The following is a 24,271-nucleotide window of genomic DNA, read 5'->3' on the forward strand; positions in this document are numbered from 1 at the left end:
ACCCTGCATATAGAATGAATAACATCAGGCAATGGACTAGAACGCTGTCTCACTCACTTCTCACGTATTGCCTTACTTTTATGTCCTTCGACTTGTACAGCCTCTGTCTCATTTCTGGTGGAGTTCTAAGTAATGTTTCTCTCGCTATATTTTATTCCTGGTTGCATCTTAAATTCAAACTGCATATTCTGGTCAACATTGTCAAAAGTTTCTGTATCTAAAGATGTTATAGATATGGGTTCTGTTCATTCCAAATGGATTTTCCTCTAGATCGGCTTCGGTAAGGTGCTCCCTTCCGCTCTAAATAGTTTGTAGCAGTATTTTCAGCAAGCAGTTATAATAGTGGTGGTTTCGCTGATCACGATTTGCCTTATGTAGCATTGGTGCTATTACGCTTCTCGTTTAGTGTGAGGATTTAGCGGGTATCTCAGCTGGCGTACTCGTTCAGGAGTGGAGCAGCAAATCCCAGCAGAGTGAGTCGTCGCCAGCTCCGCTAGAGCCCTCTGGTAGCGAAGCCCTGCGCTACAGACAACTGACTGTGTGAGGGACCAGTAGCGACACCTAGCAGCGATGTGGTGAAAAGGAAATAGTATTGCTAAAAGTTTATCCACGCCTTTTAGCATTTAGAATGGAGATATGGCACGGAATTTAATAGCAAAAGAAAACAGCTATAGTAGCAGTCTCTCTCTCGCAATGCAACAATAGTACAACAACAATAGACCAACTGAATCTGTAGAGGTAGTAATAAAATTTCTTTTCTGACCTGCAAGATACTTTTATATAAAGCTGAGCCTGAGAGGTTGTCATGAAACTACCAACAGAAATATTATATGAGACATGTAGACCTGTCAGTAAAATTCGTTTTTTTAAATGTTAACTGTTTAATTTAGCATTCAGCTGACATAAGACCAGGAGAATTATCCTGTATCATACAAACAAAGAGTTTATCTCATTAGTGACCTGTATCCTATCTTAATCTCATTTAGACACTTGAATAATTTGAAAAAAAGGCCTGTGTTCGTTTTGAAACTACAATTGCTGACAATATACACTTATAAATGGCACTGAGTGTGAACGGTTACGAAACGATTTCTGATACAGAATTTATTTATTATCGTATAATCAATCAGGATAATAAAAAGAAAAGGCAGACTGAGACACCTGAAAATATCTTGTGTGATGGTATTGATATAATATTTTGCATTTCTTTGACATTGAGATAATTTATTCAGTATTATAGCCAAACTTACTTTCATAATTACCTACAAGAAAATGAAAGCTGTTTTGGTATTTATCTTAGCAGCATTTAGCACAAAAAGGAAAATAAAACTTATTAGTTTTTTTAGTGAGGATTTCATTTCATTGTTGCAATCCTACAAATGTTCATGATACTATGCAGTTTCTTGCGACAGTGAGATGTCTTATGTAGAAAGTACCTGGAAAATATATGTAGATGTGGTCTGGTGAAGAAAGTGTGCGTATTAAAATTTAAAATAAGTGATTGCAGCAGCATAATGAGGTATATTTTGTAGTGAGGGAGTGAGCTCCACGTGGGATCCGAAGCACGGACCCCACGGGGGTGCCCGGCATGCGCCACATGCCAGGGCAGAGGTGGAGGCTAGTGTTCGGAAATCTGAAAATTCCAGCGCTGGCCGGGGATTGAACCCCGGCCCGGCTGGGGCGAATAGCCCCAGCCGAGGCGCTGGAACGTTCCAGACCCCCTTACCACTAGACCACCGGGGACCCCGGCCGTTTCCTGCTCTGAACTTGGTCTGGTAGTCCTGTCACACTTCCTGTTGTCGGCTGTGTTTACATTGGACGCTGAGTGGCATAGTGTAGCCGGCAACATTAGAACGCTGTGAGGGGGAAGTGTTTACCTCCGACTAGTAGCTGTCCCCCCTACCCAGGTGAAGTAGCTTTACAGTTACCAAAGACATTTGAAATCAGCCTTTGCGACTGTATGCAGTCGACGGTTGTTAATCGTTTGTTTCAACCTGTTCCCAAATGCCTCGAGAAAACCGAAGCAACTTCTTCACTAATCGAGGCGACTGTCATATGAAAACGACCCGCAGACATTCTATAATTACAAGTCAACGCCTAGCTTACACCAGATAATTCTGTCTGTTTCATCAGTTGTTTTAACAGTGCACGAAATACCACAGCATATTATTAATCCGTTGCAAATAAATTTCTGTGTGTCCAGTTCAGGTCTGGGCCGTAGAGTTTTCGTGAAAACGTCGGGATAAAATCGTAACATGTGTTTCATATTAATATGAAATTTAGTTAACAATATCTTTATTACAGTGGTCACACTCACAATTTTGGACTTTTCAGTGGCTGGGGTACGATATAGCCTTTGAGTACGTTATCGCGTTGCGCAATTTCTTCCTTTTTTTCCGACTCTGAGGGAGCTGTCACCTTCTCTCAGCGCTGCCCTATTTAGGCTTCTGGGAGGGCTTTTCTCACGTTTTCTGTAATTTAGAGCATATTTACAAGTCCTGCGACGAACTCTTCCTATGTGTCGTAGGTTTAAACTCAATATAGATTTTCGTTTATATTCCAGCGAATATTTTTATTTTCTGTTACTCCTAGCGGCGCTCCCTAAGCTGTTCATCGCAATGACACACAAATGAGAATCCTAGCTAACAGCTTCACCAGTTTATAATTTTACATAAAGATGATTCCTATCAATGACCCGCATATGCCAATACAGGCAATAAGTGACAACCACGTGGACTTAACCTTTGTTTGCGCACTGTCAGTCTCGTAATTAATAGTGATTCAAATCTGACGCCATTTTGTCACACAAGGAACTTCGACCACGGAGAAAGTAGACGTTTTTCACTTTAGGATATTTTCCAGGAAGTTTCCGACATTCGTAAAACAGAAACGAGTTTCGACGCTGTGGAATGCAACGAGAAGTAGCAGGTAACGAATTGTTTCGGGATTCCACCATCCAAGCTGCAAACGATCATCGAGCGGAAAGATAATGTTGCTCATAAGTATTAAAAAGCGGGAGCAAGCAGACCGGGCGAGGCGAAAGTTTATAGTATTGCCTTACTCAATGCAGGGTACAAAAGGTATTTGTCGGAACGCTAAGACATTTACGGTTAGTCTGGGAACAGAAGTCTCAGATACAAATAAGGAGTGACACGCTAGCTCCAAAGACATAAGGTTCTTTATGAGAAACTTAATTGACAAAAAGCAACCATTCGTGACAGTTGGTTCAGCATTGAAAAATGAATGAAGCTGAATTTATGTATTTTCGAACATTTGTGTGTACCTTCCGTTTCAAATACTAAAGCAAAAAAACATGTAAGAAAACTGGAAATACGTTAGTAAAAAAAAATCAAAATTTTATTTCGATTTTTCCTGATTTCATCTAGAGTAAAGTCGAGTTAATTATTCGAACTTCGAATTGTGCAGACTCGATTGTAACGGTCATTTGCGCTTCGAATTTTCTACTCAGGAGTAATGTCTAAAAAGTAAAAACAAATCTTTTCGTACTACTATCCACGTTGCAGTGGATGCTGGTTTGGTTGTCCTTTTTAGTATATCAGTATGATCATAGAGTCATAATCAACGTACACAACGCTGTTACGGTATAAAAGTACTTTGGTAAAAATAAAAGTCGCGTAAGAATGCGCTTTTGCCATGCATCCCAACTCCCTAAATCCGCCATCAGGCAAAAGAAAGTGAATACTCTTTCCTTTGCTTTCACCCTTCATCAATGACAGTTGATAATGACTTGGCAGCAGAGACCTGTTTAGCTTGAGTGAGTGCTTAAACGGAAGGCATTGACGAATAAAAATACAAAACATATATACGTAACGTCACGTAACCATGAAGAAAAGCAGACTTGGTTTATTTTACCATATAAGTTAATTCTTTTAAAACATCGTAAGTAGAATTAACAATTTCGGTCGCTTTCTACATCTAGGAATGTTCTTTATAATAGATAAGTTTCTGATATTTACTTATAGCATTCTTGTGTCTTTTCCCCTTGCATTTGGAGTTGTCTTCTCTGACTGCAGATTTTTGAGCAGCAGTGATGTCATTATCCTACATTTATGTTGGTCTGCAGCGCTGAGGTTGATCCCTCACCTGTGGTCGAGTGAGAGATCATTCCAAAGTATGGCAGGCAGCGAAAGACTTTGCGAGGGGCCGATCGTAGGGCCTCCAGAGGAACCTTCTTGGAACGCAAATTCGTGGTGTTCACAGAAGGTGAGTTTGCTGGTGGTTCGGAACTCCAATAATAGGCGCGTAATTGGGCCCCCTTAGTAACATGGCTGCCAAGGTGTGGAAGGATGGCAGTGTACACAAGGTGGGGGAGTCAGTCCTGATTTCTAAAGAGTGCTTCCGGATGCCATGAAGAGTACAGGGTGCACCCAACTGCAGGTGGTGGCCCCAATCGGTGCCAATGGCTTGTGTCGCTTTGGATTGGAGGAGATTGTCTCTCCTTTTGTTTAGCGGATATGGTTAAGCGAGTTTAAGGCGGAGCTCATAACCTGCACCATCATCGACAGAACCGACTGTGGTCCTTCGGTGCAGAGCCGAGTGGAAGGTATGAATCATAGGCTCAGGCGGTTATGTGACTGTGTAGGCCTCAGATTCCTTGACTTGAGCCATAGTGTGGTGGGTTTCCGGATTCCGCTTAATAGGTCAGGAGTCCACTACACGGGTAGTGGGGGCGGATTTTTAGGTTAGAGGGTCTCAGGAAAACATAGAAATGGCGTCTGTCTAAAAGGGGGCAGGTAACACACAGTAAGGTGGTTGTAGAAACGATCGGTGTTGTAAATTATCGTAGCTGTGTTGGGAAAGAACCAGAGCTCCAGGCCCTAATAGAAAGCACTGAAGCTCAAACAGTTATAGGTACGGAAACCTGGCTAAAGCCGGAAATATGTTAAGCCGAAATTTTTTCAAACGATCTAACAACGTTCAGAAGGGATAGATTAAACATAGTTGGTGCTGGAGTATTTATTGCTGTCAGAAGTAGTTTACCTTGTAGTGAAACTGAAGTAGATAGTTCCTGCGAAATAGTTTGGGTAGAGGCTGTACTTGTCAATCGGACTAAACTGGATCGTTTTACCGACCCCGACTGAGAGGATATAGTTGCTGAACAGTTCAAAGAAAACGTGAGTCTCATTTCAAATCGGTACCCCACTCCCACAATTATAGTCGGTGTTGATTTCGATCTATCCTCGATATGCTGGAAAATTTATACCTTTAAAGGCGGCGGTACGCATAAAACGTCAGCCGAAATTGTACTGAATGCTTTCTAAAAAAATTATTTTGAACAATTAGTTCGTGAGCCCACTCGAAGCATAAATGGTTACGAAAGCGTACTTGATCTCATAGCAGCAAATATTCCTGGATGAATAGGTAGTATCATGACGAATACAGGGATTAGCGACCACAAGTCAGTTGCCCGTACACTGAATAGTGTAACACCTACAACCATCAAAAAGAAACTTAAAGTACATCTGTTTAAAAAAAGCTGACAATGCTCTTAACGATTTTTAAGGAAACAGCCTCCACTCCTTCCGATCTGATCATGTAAGCGTAGAAAAGATGTGGAATGATTTCAGAGAAATAGTATCGATTGCAATTGAGAGATATATATACCACATAGATTAATAAGTGATGGTACTGATCCCCCATGGACAAAACGGGTGAAATCGCTGTTGCAGAAGTAACGAAAAAGCATGCCAAAACTAAAAGAATCCAAAATCCGCAAGACTAGCAATGTTTTGCAGAAGTTCTAAATATAGCGGTTACTACAGCGAGATGCTCTTGATAATTTCCGCAACAAAACTCTGTTTCGAAATCTGGCGAAAAACCCAAAGAGATTCTGGTCATGCATGAAGTACACCAGTGTCAAGACGCAATCAGTACCTTCACTGCGCGAAAGTAACGGTGGAGTCACTGATGACAGTGCTACTAAAGTAGAGTTAAGAAACGTGGTTTTCCGAAACTCCTTCAGCAAAGAATACGAAGCAAGTATTCCCGAAGCTCAGTCAACAGAAAGTGCCAAAATGAGAAGCATATATCCTCGGTGTAGCAAAGCAGCTTAAATCACTTATTAAAGGCAAGGTTTCCGTTCCAGATTGTATACCAGTCAATTTCCTCTGAGTGTGCTGATACAATAGCTCCATGTTTAGTAATTATATACAACCGCTCACAGAAAGATCCGTAACTAAAGACTGGAAAATTGCTCAGGTCACACCAATTTCTTAAAGTACTGCCTTTTGTGATGTTTAACAAAACTGTTGGCAAGCGTACTTGTTATACAAATGGGCACGGCAAAGGCTAAAGGTCGTAAAAAAAATTTCAGCGTTAAACTGGAAATAGTTGTAGGAGAGTATCAGAAGTAATAACCTAATGACATCTTTAATTTCTTGTACATTAGGTTTTTGTGTTGGAGAAGATTCTCATCAGTAATTTTAATAGTCTCATAAATGTGAATGTTAACAAGTAAATTAACTACGTTAAAGGATACGGAATTACCATCATCAGAAATGGAAAAGTTTTTAATTTTAGCTGTTAGTTAAAGGGAATTTTTGACAGTGTAGTTTTCTTCAAAAACATAATATTCTTTAAATGGTGTATATAATTTTTTGCCGATTTCGTAGAAGCGCCGTCTGTATAGTTAACACTGTGGACAGGAAGCGAAGGCGGCGTGCAGTCGGAGTCGATGCTGGGCACCAATTGTCGGCTACGACGGGACTGCCCGGGAGGCACACTTACACTCCAGAGGCCGCACGAGTCACGGTGGATGCAGCGAAAGGTCCGCAGCAGCAGTGATACTGTCGCGGTTGTGTGCACCACCTGTTCTAGTGTCTCGTGTGCACCAAGGACCTCTGCAGACCGAGTTGCAACTTTCTTAGCTCGCTGGACTGTGCAGTTGCTAATTTACAGGGGCTGTGCCCGATGCAGCCCGCCTGGCAGTAGTGTGTTGCAGCGTGGCGTCAGCGCCTGACAGCTTCCGCTACTGGACGAATGAACTGGCGGTAAAAAAAAGTCACAACTACTTTCGTTTTCTGACAAAGGCTATAGCCAAAAATTTAGTTATAGAGTTTGATGGTCTTTTCTATGTGCCTGAGCGATCATCCTTACGGTGAGTTGCTGACTACTCTCAGAGTATTTGCTCGAGTTACCCGTTGCGTGTGTTATCGCCGCGGTCTCATTTCATCGACATGGTGACTGTGACATGTGAATGGCTGGCCACATGAATGGACTTTCGTGGCGGGCCAAAATTGCAGGCCATTTCTGTGGGTCTCTCTAACGGATCGGGCCTGCCGATCCAAAGCCCATAGTTTGCCACTAACGTGCGGGTACTACCATGGACCTAGGACTGTGGTGCCCCTCCTCGGCCCCAGGCGATGTATTTCGGGCATCGTGACTGTCTCACAGCAAGTACATTGTACAGTGCGGCGTTTGATACAAAATTTATTTATTATAGTATATTTTGGCACTTCGAAAGTAGTTTATATATTTGAAAGAATGGACGATAAGAAAAAAAAATTTGTGGCAATCGCAGGCAGTTTGTACACTATGAAGTCATGTATTTATTGAAAGAAAAAGAATCACACAATACCTGTAGATAATAGACATAACTCAGTGAGTAATAACCGACAATTACGAACATAGAAGCATAATTTTATTAGCAGTCACCTACAGTGTTGGTTGACACACCTCTTCCCCACCTTGTACATTTATTTCGAGAGGCCTACTTTTTTTCTGAGATTATTTTAAATACCATCACTGCTTTCAGGAATGTGTCTCGCAACTCCAAGAAAATGCATATTTTCGTCACCAAATAGGTTTCGCTTTATGAAAATAAAATCAGTGATCTTAATTAAACATATCTACCATTGGGCTTCCTTTCTCCATCTACAAGCAGTTCATTACACAACATTTTGATGTTAGTACTTAAGATTTTTGTTCACACGTTCAGAAACACAGAGGTCATTACTTTTTTTTTACAATTTAGGTCTTTCACTTGGGGGAAAGTTGTGGCAACCCTGTAATAGGTTTCAATTTTCAGTCTCATTGCAGCATTGTTATTTAATACAAGGCATAAGAATGTAATGGGTTTGAATCATTGCATGTCAGTCATCCATGAACTGCCAAATCTTACACGTCATTAAGACACATTTTCAAAAGAGAAAAAAGGTACATTGCATAATATACAAAAAAAAACCGAAAAAATGGACTCGCTCGGTGAGGATGTTATACAAACTTAATTATGTATGTAGACAGTTCATACGTTCCGGGAGTAGAGAATCTCGACTATTTTCACCCGTTATCGACATTGATCCTGGCAAGATACCGATCCCACGGATTAAAAGATTTTCGAGAATGTTTTCATTTTAATAGTATAAATGTGACAAAGTCATGCAGGAAGCAGGCGACCAGTATTATTATTTTAATAATGAACAGCCTCTGTTGCACCGCTTACCTAGACTTTACCCAGGTTTCAGTAGGGATAACTCAACCTTCTTCAGAATAACAGTGTTTACTGTGTGTTCATAGTGGAGATCCAGTACAGCACTCGTGGCTGCCGTATCGCGGTCGCGAAGTGGGGCCGAGGCAGTGCCAGATAAGTTTTACAGTCTGGCGATAGTTTATGAATTAGTAGTATTAACTTGGCGATGTCCACTATGGACAGACTGTAGATATGTTATTGTGAAGAAGGTTGGGTTATCCCGACTGAAACACAGGTAAATTCTAGATAAACGGTGCAACTGAGACTGTTCATTATTAAAATTAATGTTTATACAGTTGGTGACAGGACCGCGAAATGTTGAAGATATTTAAGTATTACTGTTATTAGAGTAATTAGAAGTTTTGCATTGAGGCTAACTGCGTCTATTCTGCGAAATTTTGCTTCACATGCAACTTTGAACGACATATGCATATGGATATCTGATGACGGCTACATTCCGAAACACAATACTGCCATTCCTTGCGCGATATTTGACGTTTAGTATTGGGACCCAGTCAACATGAACGCAGAACTACTGATGTTGTAATTTGAAGTTCGATGTTGGATAACAATTTCCGTGTGATATAATAACAAATTGCCAGTTTTCGGATTTTTCCTTTACGTGTACTGTAAAACCTTGCTCCTTGCTAATTTTCATTAGTGTAGGTCAACAGAAAGTGCCCTCTAGGTCTGTATATTTTACACCGTGAAGGGAACACGACCTCTGTATGTGAAAAAAATTTCAACTTGATACATCTCCCCGTTCCCGAAGCAAAGGATCTGCAACAGACAGACGAAAACAAGGGTAAAAGATTAAGTGGTATATTTAGCCAAAAACATGGCACACTGCACTTAAAAATACGAAAAAGAAAGGCACCGAGATTCGAACTAGCGACTTCTACTGTTCCTGCACGCTCATTATCGCTAGACTACCAAGCCCGACATTTGCTTTTTTATGCTTATGGGGGGGGGGGGGGAAGGATTTATTTTAATTGGTTGTGATGCCCAGATAACATACACGTAAACGCGATCCTGTTGCCAGTTACAGAGCAGTAAAACGCCCAACTCGCATCAGTATATTGCTTTATTTGTATCACATATTCGAGCACAATTTCCATCTGTACTTGTGTAAACTTTTAAGAAGCGAATCGCCATAACTACGCTTACGTCTTTGGTCACGAGATATTTTTTGTACGCCTACTGTCAAACTCTGTATTACCTTTTGCGTCGGTAATCACGTGCTGATTACCAAGTAGCAGCCGACAGTTAATAAATGTTTTACTTTTTATCAGCGCACCTTGTATTCACGCGTACGACTGTGTACAGTTCTCAGAGATTATCAGCATTAACTTCCAAGCTATCCACAAGGAATCAAGAGTGGCATTAGAGCCACCCTGAAGTCTAGGCTGGTCTTCACGGTGGCACGAAATCTTGGTCAAGCAGAAAATTTATAATTCTGAACTCAGGCGTAACGAGTTACCTCAGACTGAATGAGCTCCCCCCTGCTAAGCAGCATGGATTCCGTAAACATCGACTACGTGCAACCCGACTCGAACGACAGTCTGAAAACCAGAGATCAAGGCAGACAGGGGAAAACGGTGTTTACTGATTTCCGAAACGCATTTCACTCACCAGGACAACTGTGCTTTTTAAGTGAATTGGGTTTTGCATGATCTATATTCTCGAAATTCATGCTGGCTCGCGTTGAGGTCGTTCTGTTTGACCTCAGAATATGTTCTAAGGTACTACAGCAAATCGATAGCGAAAAATAAAACTGTGCAGTTAAACAGGCGAAAAAATGCCGTACCCTATTACCGTGGTGCCAAAGAGTTGCAGTTGTAACAGCTGAAATCATACAAATACATTGTTGCAACACTTAACAGGTACAAGAAATGTCACGACCACAATAGTCTGAGTTGTAGGTAAAGCAGCAAAACAGTGCAGCTGACAATCCCCGCGAATTTCCGCTAGCCCCTTGTAACTCAGGGCAGGCTGCTGCTTCTTGTGGTCGAACAGCCAACCCCTTACTGCATTCCACGGTTACGCCGATGGCGAAGGCTGTGGTACTGAGATGAGAAGAATTTAGTGCACGAAGGCTGAGGGCTTACACATCCACACTATGTTCGTTTAGGACTTAAGCTCACGTTCTCTAAACACTTCCATAGTGGAAAATGATGAAAGGTTTCTGTTCCAGTAGTGTGCTGCAGCGTTGGCTCTTGCTATACCGTGCCCAGTTGGCTGTGTTTTGCCTTGCAATGCATAACACACTCATCCACTCGCCACTTTTATTTATCATCATCCCAATGAACCATGAACCATGGACCTTGCCGTTGGTGGGGAGGCTTGCTTGCCTCAGTGATACAGATAGACGTACCATAGGGCAACCAAAACGGAGGAGTATCTGTTGAGAGGCCAGACAAAGGTGTGATTCCTAAAGAGGGGCAGCAGCCTTTTTAGTAGTTGCAGGGCAACATTATGGATGATTGACTGATCTGCCCTTGTAACACGAACCGAAACGGCCCTGCTGTGCTGGGACTGCGAATGGCTGAAAGCGAGGGGAAACTATGGCAGAAATTTTTCCCGAGGGCATGCACATTTACTGTATGGTTAAATGATGATGGCGTCCTCTTCGGTAAAACATTTCGGGGGTAAAATAATCCCCCATTCGGATCTTTGGGCGAGCTCTACTCAGTAGGATGTCGTTATCAGGAGAAAGAAAACTGACGTTCTACGGAACGGAGCGTGGAATTTCAGATCCCTTAATCGGGCAGGTAGGTTAGAAAATTTAAAAAGGGAAATGGATAAGTTAAAGTAAGATATAGCGGGAATTGGTGAAGTTCGGTGGCAGGAGGAACAAGACTTTTGGTCAGGTGACTACAGGGTTATAAACACAAAATCAATGAGGGGTAACCAGGAGTAGGTTAAATAATGAATAAAAAAAATAGGAGTGTGGGTAAGCTACTACAAACAGCATAGTAAACGCATTATTGTGGCCAAGATAGACACGAAGCCCACGCCTACCACAGTAGTAGAACTTTATATGCCAACTAGCTCTGCAGATGACGAAGAAATGTATGATGAAGTAAAAGAAATTATTCAGATAGTGAAAGGAGACGAAAATTTAATAGTCATTGGTGACTGCAATTCGGTAGCAGGAAAAGGGAAATAAGGAAACGTGGTAGGTGAATATGGATTTGGGGGGGGGGGGGGGGGAGAAATGAAAGAGGAAGCCATCTGGTAGAATTTTGCTCAGAGCATAATTTAGCTATGATTAACACTGGGTTCAAGAATCATGAAAGAAGGTTGTATATGTGGAAGAGACCTGGAGATACTGCAATATTTCACATTATATAATGGTAAGACAGAGATTTAGGAAACAGGTTTTAAATTGTAAGACATTTCCAGGGGCGAATGTGGACTCTGGCCACAATCTATTGGTTATGACCTGTAGAAACTGCAAAAAGGTGGGAATTTAAGGAGATGGGACCTGGATAAACTGAAAGAACCAGTGGTTGTACAGAGCTTCAAGGAGACCGTAAGGGAACAAATGACAGGAATGGGGGAAAGTAATACAGTAGAAGAAGAATGGGTAGCTTTGAGAAATGAAGTAGTGAAGGCAGCAGAGGATAAAGTAGGAAAAAAGATGAGGGCTGCTAGAAATCCTTGGGTAACAGAAGAGTTATTGAACCTAACTGATGAAAGGAGAAAATATAAAAATGCAGTAAATGAAGAAGGCAAAAAGGTATACAAATGTCTCAAAAATGAGATCGACCGGATGTGCAAAATGGCTAAGCAGAGATGGGTAGAGGGCAAATGTAAGGATGTAGAGGCTTGTCTCACCAGGGGTAATATAGATACTGCCTACAGGAAAATTAAAGAGAACCACTTGTATGAATATCAAGAGCTCAGATGGAAACTCAGTTCTAAGCAAAGAAGGGAAAGCTGAAAGTTGGAAGGAGTATATAGAGGATCTATACAAGGGTGATGTACTTGAGGACAATATTGTGGAAATGGAAGAGGATGTAGATGAAGATGAAATGGGAGATATGATACTGCATGAAGAGTTTGACAGAGCAGTGAAAGACCTGAGTCGAAAACCTTCCATTAGAACTACTGACAGCCTTGGGAGAGCCAGTCCTGACAAAACTCTACCATCTGGTGAGCAAGGTGTATGAGACAGGCGAAATACCCTCAGACCTCAAGAAGAGTATAATAATTCCAATCCCAAAGAGAGCAAGCGTTGACAGATGAGAAAATTACCAAACTATAAGTTTAATAACTCACAGCTGCAAAGTACTAACGCAAATTCTTTACAGATGAATGGAAAAAACTAGAAGCCAACCTCGGGGAAGATCAGTTTGGATTCCGTAGAAATATTGGAACACATGAGGCAATACTGACCCTACAACTTACCTTATAAAGTAGATTAAGGAAAGGCAAACCTACGTTTCTAACATTTGTAGACTTAGAGAAAGCTTTTGACAATGTTGACTGGAATACTTGCTTTGAAATTCTAAGGGTGGCAGGGGTAAAATACAGGGAGCGAAAGGCTATTTACAATTTGTACAGAAACAAGATGGCAGTTATAAGATTCGAGGGACATGAAAGGGAAGCAGTGGTTGGGAAGGGAATGAGACAGGGTTGTAGCCTCTCCTCGATGTTATTCAATCTGTATATTGTGCAAGCAGTAAAGGAAAACAAAGAAAAGTTCGGAGTAGGTATTAAAAACCATGGAGAAGAAATAAAAACTTTGAGGTTCGCCAGTGACATTGTAATTCTGTCAGAGACAGCAAATGACCTGGAAGAGCAGTTGAACGGAATGAATAGTGTCTTGAAAGGAGGATATAAGGTGAACATCAACAAAAGCAAAACAAGGATAATGGAATGTAGTCGAATTAAGTCAGGTGATACTGAGGGAATTATATTAGGAAATGAGACACTTAAAGTAGTAAATGAGTTTTGCTATTTGGGGAGCAAAATAACTGAGAGAAGTAGAGAGGGTATAAAATGTAGACTGGCAAGGAAAGCGTTTCTGAAGAAGAGAAATTTGTTCACATCGAGTATAGATTTATGTGTCAGGAAGTCGTTTCTGAAAGTATTTGTATGGAGTGTAGCCTGGTATGGAAGTGAAACATGGACAATAAGAGAATAGAAGCTTTCGAAATGTGGTGCTACAGAAGAATGCTGAAGATTAGATGGGTAGATCATATAACTAATGAGGAGGTATTGGATACGATTCGGGAGAAGGCGAGTTTGTGGCACAACTTGAGTAGAAGAAGGGATCGGTTGGTAGGACATGTTCTCAGACATCACCAATTTAGTATTGGAGGGCAGCAGGGAAGGTAAAAACGTAGAGGAAGACCAAGAGAGGAATACAGTAAACAGATTCAGAAGGATGTAGGTTGCAGTAGGTACTGGGAGAGGAAGCAGCTTGCACAGGATAGAGTAGCATGGAGAGCTGCATCAAACCAGTATCAGGACTTAAGACCACAACATCCCAATGATCAAATTTGTGCTGTATTCATATTAATTTATCTCATTTTTATTACAATATACAACAAATAACTGTTTTTATGACACAAGAAATTATGTGCTGGACAGACCTATTCCTTGAAGTTGTGATTTCATTTGCCACATCATATATTTTTCTACAGTTGAGCAGAGCTATTCACTTATACTTTAGTGACATTTTTTAAGCATGTGGTTATTGATCTTCTTATGGGCTTGCCAGACACATTCACTGATGAAATTTTGTTCATCACATGAAATTAAATCCTTATACATTTGTGCACAGCTATTCACTTATGCTGTAATAACATTTGTCAAGCATGTGGTTCTTTATAAGGGTTTTAAATTTATCCTAATTTTCCAGCTCTTTGATATGTTTTGGTAGTGCATTAAAAATTTTGATTCCTTGATTACATACATGTTTCTGACTTTGGGTCCTTATTACAGCCTGTAAGTGGAGATTTTTACATTGCCGTGTATGGTAACCTGTATTGGTTTTTCATTGTGTCGCGATTTTGTTTGATCACCGACAGACATTTCAGAATGTATAATGATGGAATTGCAAAAATTTCCAATGCTTTAAAAAGTGGCCTACAACGTGTTTGATGTGGGCTCTGGGTCATTATCTGAATAGGGTGTTTTTGTAATTTGAAAATCTCATTTAAACAACAATTTGTTTTTCCTCAAGGATACTATCCCATAGGCCTCAATTGACTGGAAATAGCCAAAATATACTAATCTGGTACAGTCATTACTACAAACTCTTGAAATTATTCCAAGTACAAAACATGCTGAATTGGGTTTTAGTGCTAAGCTCACCACATGGTCCTTCCAGTTTATCTTCTCATCAATGTGCATACCCAGGAATTTTGCTCACTGAACTCTTTCAAGTTGTTTCCCTCCATAGTGAGATGTAGGTCGTCATGTTCACTTATTCTTACATATTGCACATAATTAGTTTTTTTTTTGCATTCAGTGTTAGCACTGAGCCATTTTTGTGTATCTTGTAGGACATGGTCCACAATAGTGTGCAATGACTGCTTCATAAAACAAACAATTAAACTAGTATCTTCAGCAAAACAACTTGATTCTAGCTTTTCTCTCTGGCACATGAATATAATTAATGTAAATGGGGAACAGCAAGGGGCCTAATAGACTTCTTTTGGTGCTGTAATTCCAACCACCTGCATCCTCTTTTCCAGATACCACTCAAGCCACTTTTTGCTCCGGTCCTCTGATACCTATAGCTTCAAGCTTTCCAAACATATGCTGTGGTCAACAGTGTCAAAGGCTTTTGAAAGCTCTAGATTTATCCTGACAACACTTTTTCCCTCTCCCAATTTACTAATTATTTCCTTTGGGTTTTTTCCAGTACAGCTGTTTCGCTACTACTCCCAGCTAGAAATCCATGCTGATTACTGTTTATCAGATTCCATAATTAAGATAATGTGTCACTCTATATTTGATTAGTATCGCCAAAACCTTAGAGAAAGTTGGGAGAAGTGAGACAGGTCTGCAGTTTTCTGTTTCAAGATTATCACTCTTTTTCAACAGGGGAACGAATTTAGAAATTTTCCGTTTCTGTGGAAAAAACTTGCATATTTTTTGACAAAATACAGTTGATATGCTACACTGGGTTTTTTTCTTTATTGTGTAGATACATGGTCTGGTCCATAATATTAATGTGACCACTGCCTGCAATCAAAATCGACATGCAGTAACCACTCACAGACAACACCACTAGCAGTGAAGGGTATACAAAGCATGTTGGGAGCCACAGAAAACAGTGCAGTTGTCACTGTAAGGAGGAGACAAAATGTGCACTGTCATTGGCTTTTGGGGAAAGGGTGGAAGCATTTGGGAATGACTAAGTCTGTAAACTGTTTGCATGTCAGTGAGGTTAAAGTATACTGTGCTCAGCAAAATTGCGCTATTCAGAATTGGTGCCGAGGATACTGTGGTGTAGTCGTGGGCCACAGATGACAGGGGTGAATGTCAGCTGCAGAGGCGTGCATCTGTTAAACAACTGACCACCCAAATGAACTGAGAGGCATTTCAAATGACAGATGGCTATTGGAATGCACATTGTTAAATGTCTGAAAGCAAAACACACTGCAACAACTGTCAGAATGGGGCACGACAGGGGAGGGAGTCTGTGGCATTCCCTGGGTGGTGATGATATTCTGGGAGGCACAAAGGATCAACAGATGTATCCGTCTGTCCTCGAGGGCCGTGTCCACCCGTACACACCGTTTGTTTTTATTCAGCATAATGACATTTACCAGCAGTACAATGCAACACAGCTCGCAGCTCATGTGTGGTTCAAACAGCAACAGGACGAGTTTATCACATGCCTCTAACCACCAAAGTCCTCAGATATAAACCAACTGAGAATCTGTGGGAACCCCCCTGCCAGGGTGTATTGTCCGTGGATCCTCACATGAGAAACCTAGAACACCTGGACTTGGCAATGAAATCATAATGGCTCCACACCCCTGTTAATACAGAACCTCACAGCCACGTGGGGGAGCCCAGTTTGATACGGGATTTTTGTGTCCTTGGAAAGTGGGCATTGTGTTGTTCTTGTCATCAACAAGCATGTCTCAAAAGCAGCATAAAATGAAAAGAATTGCAGTAGGCAACTGATCGAGCCTGGATGGGGTCTGCCAGTCATTAATGCCATATGATCATTTCCATGAATCTCCTCCTGCATGTCTCGCAACGGTGTGCACTGCAAAAAGAGGTTATTCGAGGTCTTGACGGGTAGTCACATTAACGTGTCTGCTGGACAGTGTATTTTCAGAAGAAATGAAGGTAACAAACTAAATAAATCATAATTACATTATTACTTTGCAGTGAGCCACAGGAGACCAAGATCCATTGTACCAAAATACTCATAAAACATCTTTGAACCACCAATTGAATTTTATCAGTGGAGTTCATCTCACCCTTTATGTAGGAGAAAGTAAAAAACCTCCATAGACAATTTCAGAGGAGCCTCATATCTGATAGTACACTGATAAGATATCTTTTTTCGGTTGCTACTTTGGACTTCCGATCACTGTATGTTTCTGAGGAAAGGCCATAATGTTCAGACTTTGGTGACCAAGGTAGACAAAAGCTTTTAAATAGTATCCTTGTTTGTCTATAGCCCAACACATTTAGCATATTTGGTCACTGTTCCTCTTTGGTACGTTTCCCTTTCTAATGCTCTAGGTGGAATGAAGTGGTCATATGGACATTGATACCTGGGAGTCACTTGCTGGGTAAGTTTCGCTGACAAGTTGCAGGTCTTTTCTGTTGACACCACGGTGGGTGACTTTCATGCTGGTGATGATGAATCAATAATAAGGACAACATATCACCCACTCCCTGAGCAGAGAGAAGGTGTGACATGACTGGAAATGAACTGCATGGCAGTCAGATATGCTGACCACTCAGTGAAGTGAGTCGATAGATGCTACTCCATGTTATTTTCCTCCCCTCATCACATATTTTATAATGTGCCTTTTACATGCTCTTTCCTCAACCCTCCTCGTATGGGATTATTCTCTCCCAAATGCTTGTCTACAAGGAATGTTGTACCACACAATGTGGCCACATTAAGATCCTAACTCGTAGTTAGTCATCGAGATGAACATTGTAAGTTGCCATTGACAGTCAGTCTCAAACACAACAGGAATCACTGCAGACCCTTGTCTACTAGTTTTCAACCAAATAATGTGATGGCAAGTTGCATGCAGTGGGACCCTTGCAGAAGACTATTAAGGCATAAAAATGTATATGTTGTCAGTGGAGCAAACACCACATAAACTGGACAGCAGGTGACTTGAAATGTGTGGTGGTTTAGCCTCTTTCTGAGAACATATCAAGGGCTCTGACAGCACAATAAGGTTTTTAACCTGCCATGGGCAGAGGATAAACAGAGTGTCTCAAAAGTTACAGAACACTTATGTTGTGTAACAGCATGCAAACAAATTAGACCTAAGGTATTGTCACAAAGTTTTATGCAGTTTAATCAATTTCAACATGTGTGCACCAGTGGTGGTGGGCACAATTTCCAGTCTGTTATCAGGATCGATCCACATTGAGCACATTATATCTGCATCACCTGTGGCAAGGACAGAAATGATTTTGTTCATTAAATTTTTGATGTGGTTGACAGCTGCTTGTTAGACTCTGTCCTTGGTATGTGCTCACAGAAACAAGCCCACGTTTCTAATGCCTGTTGGCCTAGAACACCAGGGAATAGGACCACCCCTGCCATTTCAGCATACCTCGTAACACCTGGTCCGCAACATCTGCCACAGTGCACCATATTGCTGGAAAAAGACTGTGTCTCGGGAGTCAGCCAGTCATAGTAACAGCCTGAGCATATCTAGGTAAATGTTTTTTTTTTTTTTTCTGAGGATAAAATGGTCCCAGAATACCACCAACCAGAACACATTCCCTGCCATGTACCTCTTCCATCACAGTATGTGTATTGGTAACATATCATTATCTTCTCACTGGATATGTATATACTCTGAATTGCCAACAAAACTGGCTTAGGCATGCGTATTCAAATACAGGGATTTGTAAACATACAGATTATGGCACTGCAGTCGGAAATGCCTATATAAGACAACATTTTTCTGGCACAGATGCTAGATTGCTTAGTGCTGCTACAATGGCAGCTTATCAAGATTTATGTGAATTTGAATGTGGTGTTATAGTTGGCATATGAGCAATGGGACAAAGCATCCCCAACGTAAGAATGAAGTGGTTATTTTCACGAGCATTCAGTGAATATCCGGAATCTAGTAAAACATAAGATCTCCGACATCATTGCAGCCGAAGAAAGATCCTGCAAAAACAGGACCAACAACTGAAGAGAATCATTCAAAGTGACAGAAGTGCAACCCTTCTGCATATTTCAATGCTGGGCCATGGACAAGTGTCAGAGTGTGAACCATCACCGATATGAACTTTTGTAGCGGAAGGTCCACTTGTGTACCCTTGATGACTGAACGACACAAAGCTTTATGCCTCACCTGGGTCCATCAACACCGATATTTGACTGTTGATGAGTGGAAACGCATTGCCTGGTCGGACAAGTCTCATTTCAAACTGTGTCGTGCAGTTGGACACGTACAGGCATGGAGACAACCTCTTGAATCTATGGACACTGCATGTCAGTAGGGGACAGTTGTAGCTGGTGGAGGCTCTGTAATGATGTAGGAGGCATGCAGTTGGAGTATATGGCTAGGTATGACCCTGAAAGGTGACACATACATAAGCATCCTGTCCATTGGGAATTCTGATGGACTCGGTCAATTCCAGCAGGACAATGATACAGTTGGCAGGTCCAGAATTGCTACAAAGTGGTTCCTGGAACACTCTTCTAAATTTAAACACTTCCACTGGCCACTAAACTCCCCAGATTTGAACATTGAGCTTATCTGGTATGATTTGCAATGTGCTGCTCAGAAAAGACACTCACATAGCCCTCTATGCAGCATTCAAAGTGTCAATTCCTTCCATCACTACTTCAGACAATAGTCATGCCCATGAGGCACAATTGATTACTAAACTTAGCCAGCACTGTACAACTGATGCGTGTTATGAAGATATAACATACTTTGCTCAGAGACAATAAAAGTGTGTGGGTAAATACTTTTATCAAAACTGAACATGAATGCCCAAAAATAGAGTTAAGTTCCAATATTTGCAGCTCTTGCTATGTAGATGAAGTTTACTTTTAAAAACAAGAGTAGAAGGCTTAGATATATCATGCAAGATTATTTATAGTGATAATAATGTAGGTAAGATGTAAAGAGAGATAGGGGGGCAGGTTTTTTTTTTTAATTTAATTATTTTTGAAATATAAAGCCTTCATAGTTGTGAAGGCAAGATTTGTCATTGAGCAAGTAGACTGGTGCTGTATCTCTGTTGAAAGATATTTCAGTTCCTTCAAGAAAGTCAGATTTCTTGCCTGGTTCTTTTCTACACTGATTGCCACAATTCTTGCCCAGTAACTCATTCTGCAAAGTCAGATTTGTTTTGGATGTTAAGACAGAGTGCATCCCTGTGCTTCTACCAGTTTGTTTATTGCAGAAGTTTGGACATACCTGACTTGTGATATTCTTGCTTAGTGCTTTCAGTATTGTGTTGCTTGTGAAGAAGCTTATTTTTATGTCATACAACTTCAAGAGGTTGGCATGAAATCTTCCTTGAGGAAGGTCAGCTTATTACAAAGATGGTCTTCCTGTTTGTGGGTGGTTGGTTTAATTTATGTATTACAGCGGGAATGTATTCATAACTGGAGGCAGCTGATTTTACAATTTGTGTTTCTTTTTATATTTCACTTGTATCCATTGGATCATTATGCATGTGATTAAACATTCTTCTGAAGAACACATTTTTATATTGATATGGATGGTAACCCTGGTAATTGTTGGCTTCCTGGAAATTTCAGAATTTTATATAAAAAGTTTTGTTAATGTTTCATTCCTACAGTGACATGAAATGAATTGAATTTTGTGGTGTAATTTATTAATTTCTTCAGCTAGATTTTCCATTTCCTTTGGTTGTTCTGTTGAAAATAACGAAATGAGAGTGTCGCAATTTTCTGTATTCTCAATGAATAAACTTATTCTAGGTCCCTACAGCTGTTGTGTGATAATCTAGTGTAAATTCCTGCAGATAAGAAAGGGATTTTGAACTCATGTCCATATAGTTTCCATAAGCTGCACTCATATGCGATACTTATAGAAATGATTCTGGTTGTTATTGAGTACAGTGGTTCTACCTGACAGCAGTTTCTAGTGATTTAATGCATTTGCTGTCCCAATAGTAATTTTTGCCAGGACCTGCCAAGAATAACACTGCTGCCTTCCGACAGTTCTCTCAAAACCCGGTGATGTAAGCACGGGCATTAGAATGCTTTTGAGTCTCGCAGCGAGACCACTAACAAGGTTTTGCCCCCTGCTGAACACCAAACCCACAGACAGTCTGGTTTTCTTTTTGTGAAAGTGAAAATTGAACCATTGTGGGTGCTATGATTGTCAGTTTCCATTAACATGACACAAGCAGAGTGGCAGGTATTATAAAAAACGGTGCCATAACTTGGCGAACTTCTTTGATTTGTTAAGCACTGCCCTAAAAACAGCAGAATGCCAAAGTTATGAGGTGATGTGAGATATTATGCTTGATATCATTACAGCCCACTATAAACTAGAGATTGCTTCTGCCAAGTAATCAAAATGTGGTCCATAAAGAAACTTTGTTATTCCAGTAGGCAGCGGGTCATTGATGTTTAGTATGCTTGAGAGCTGTTCTTTGTTCACACAGTGTTACTCATGAAAAATGACATCTTAGGCATGTATTGACCTAACCAATGACAACTGGCTTTGGCGAAACTTATTACTAGTCAATACCTGTTATGTGTTCAGTTAATGAATTTACACATTTGTCTATCTGGCATAGCAGTTCACAATATTTTTCCCTTTCTTCTGTGGTGGTTTGTTCTCTCACACCCCTAGTCAAGAGGACCAACTGTCATGGTCTTAAATAGTCCTTGATTGGCATACATAATCCTTCCTAGTGTCTCTAGATCTTTCAAAGGAACATAAACATCTCACTTCATTTTTCTGTCTCTTCTCAGCCTTGAGAACCCAGTTCTGTGCACCACCAAGATTATATAGCCACTGGCCTAATTGGAGTGATTCTCACACATTCTAATTTCTCATTTCATCGCCTTTTAGTTTTTTCTTTGCTTTCTACTAAATCACAAGTTCTAGAAAACTTGTCTATTAAGTAAAACATATGCTCCCAACATAAAGGAACTTGCAGACCACACAGAAGACCTGAAAATTTAGTTTGATTTTGGAGCAGAACAACTGGTGTTGGCAGTAAAAAATTTTATAATTTTGGTGTGGAGCAACCTTACTTACCTTCTATTGTTGTGACAGAAATACTAATAAACATTTAACATGTATTTGGTCCAAAGAAGTTTATTTCTACAGTGTCTGCTAGGATGCCATTGTTTATCAGTGAACAATGTAAACCACAAAAAAGTAAATGAGAACAATATGGTTTAGGAGCATACTTGTCACAACCATTGTAGTGGAAGTGCTTCTGCTGTGACTAACATTGTGTGAATGTTTCTAACTGGATGATAGTAAGACCATGGTCAGTACTGGAACCTGAAAGTACCTTATCTTGCTCCTGCCCTTCTGCAGTAATATAAAAATGAAACAGAGTGTCTTCCAGTGTAGAATTTTAACATTTTAAAGTAGTTCCTAGAACATGTTTCAGTATTCAGGTTGCAAAAGAAATTTTTGGAGCATCTGTCAACGTTTTCAATTGTATAACTGTGTCAAAATGTACGTACGTCTTGTTCAGCAGTATTCAGTTTGTAAATATTTCAAGAGAGATGCTCTTTTTAATTTATTAAATGCCACATCAGTAAAGTGGCAATCTATGGGATCAAATTGAGGCAGTTTTAATATTGGACCTGGTATGGCCTACAGATGCACCATTGGTTATTTATACTAAACACAAGCCTTAGAACAAAATGAATAGCACTGAATGTAAACAAAATTTGAAAGAGGTAAGTGCTGGCACAGATTGCATTGACTTGTTTATCAAGTTTTGTATTGTCATCAGAGCTAATAAAGTTATTGCCAATAACAATGAACATGAAGGAGTTATAAGTCTGTCTTGTATCAATTGGCCAAAATTGAAAACTAATCGGTTAATGTGAGAACAAGGGGACATAAGTGACAACATAATCTGGATCTTGGTGAAACAAACTCAAATGAATACAGATATTATTTAGTTACATTTACTAGCTGTTCTAGTTCCCCTCAACAATGTACAACTGCCCTTGGCTATGAGATTTAGATTTATTGCAGCAAGAGAGAATGGATGCAAGGTATTTCAGTGTGTACTACAAGTATTTTGATGAATTTTCATTTCCAACAAGTAGTACATTCTGGCTGTAGGCATACAATTTTAAATGTATTGGGCCTAATTATTGTTTCTATTGTAAACATGACTAGCATTAGTGGTCATGTAAAAACAGTAGCACATATTATGTAGCTCTATTTGCTGAAGAGCTACTCAGGTCAGAATATTACAACCTATTTGTAGCCCACCTTATTGGTGAAATTACTGTAGCTGTGAAGTTGTCATTTGGAACAGAAGCGCACAATAAAGTATTTTGAGACCAGCAGAAGTGCTTTTTACCAATGTATGTAGGTAGTTCTAACAATTTTTCGTCCAGTGAGTCTTCCACCTAGCTTATGGTTTAACACTATGTAGCAGTGAGATAACAGGTGACCATCGGCATGATTAAATGTTTCTTAAACTAACTGTTTCTGTAAGTTGATAAAATTAACCCTTAAGTAATAAAAATGGTCATGTATATAGTTGCACACTGAAGTCCCAAATTATATTTATAATGCAGTGTTTGTTAATGTTGTAATGTGCCTACGAAACATTTATGGTTGAAATTTACTGTAAAAGATAGATGAATTTAAAAAAAATGCTAATGGTCTTCTTAATTTTGTTGGTTCCATTGTTCCCATCACCTATTACGTATGTGAGAAATATTAGCAGTGAGGCTGTTTTGTTTTTTCGTATGGCATCGAGTAATTACTTCGTAGCTTATCCCAGAGGTTAAAAATGTTGTACTGCATGAAAGGCTTGGTAATTCTACAGAGTTGGAGTTGCACTACCTTTGAGCTGTGTACATTTTTTAAAATACAAGCAGGTATCAGTTTTATGCTGTAAATGTCTTGGTAAGCTTTCCAGTGGAACAACCAGAAATCTGTGTGCAAATTAACACCATGCAAGCAGTGTAGGTAATGGTGACAGCTCTTTTAATACACCCTGTATATGAAAACAAACTACATACACACAATTTTCGAGTGTTTAGGAGAGGAAAAGAAGCTTTTTTTTATGTGACTGCCTCTAAATTTCTTTTTTTATAGGGGGAGACGATGTTGGTATATGAAGCACTGGTTACCAGTTCAGGTGAATGCATTGTCACTATTTGAGCAAGCATATTCCAGTTGTGCCATAATGTAGACAGGTGATATTTTCTGAATTGCCCCTATACCAATAGTCACACCATATCTTGAGCATTACTAACATGTCTGGCCCCACAAATTCTTTGTAAATGTAGATTTTTGTACACAATGTATGCAACTTTTTTAGGAGCACCTGCTGACCAGAGAGTAACAACCTCAGGATAAAAGCAAGTAGCTGTACAGGACAGAAGGGTTGGAG

Source organism: Schistocerca gregaria, unplaced genomic scaffold (genome assembly GCF_023897955.1).
Source record: "Schistocerca gregaria isolate iqSchGreg1 unplaced genomic scaffold, iqSchGreg1.2 ptg000043l, whole genome shotgun sequence".
NCBI lineage: Eukaryota > Metazoa > Arthropoda > Insecta > Orthoptera > Acrididae > Schistocerca > Schistocerca gregaria.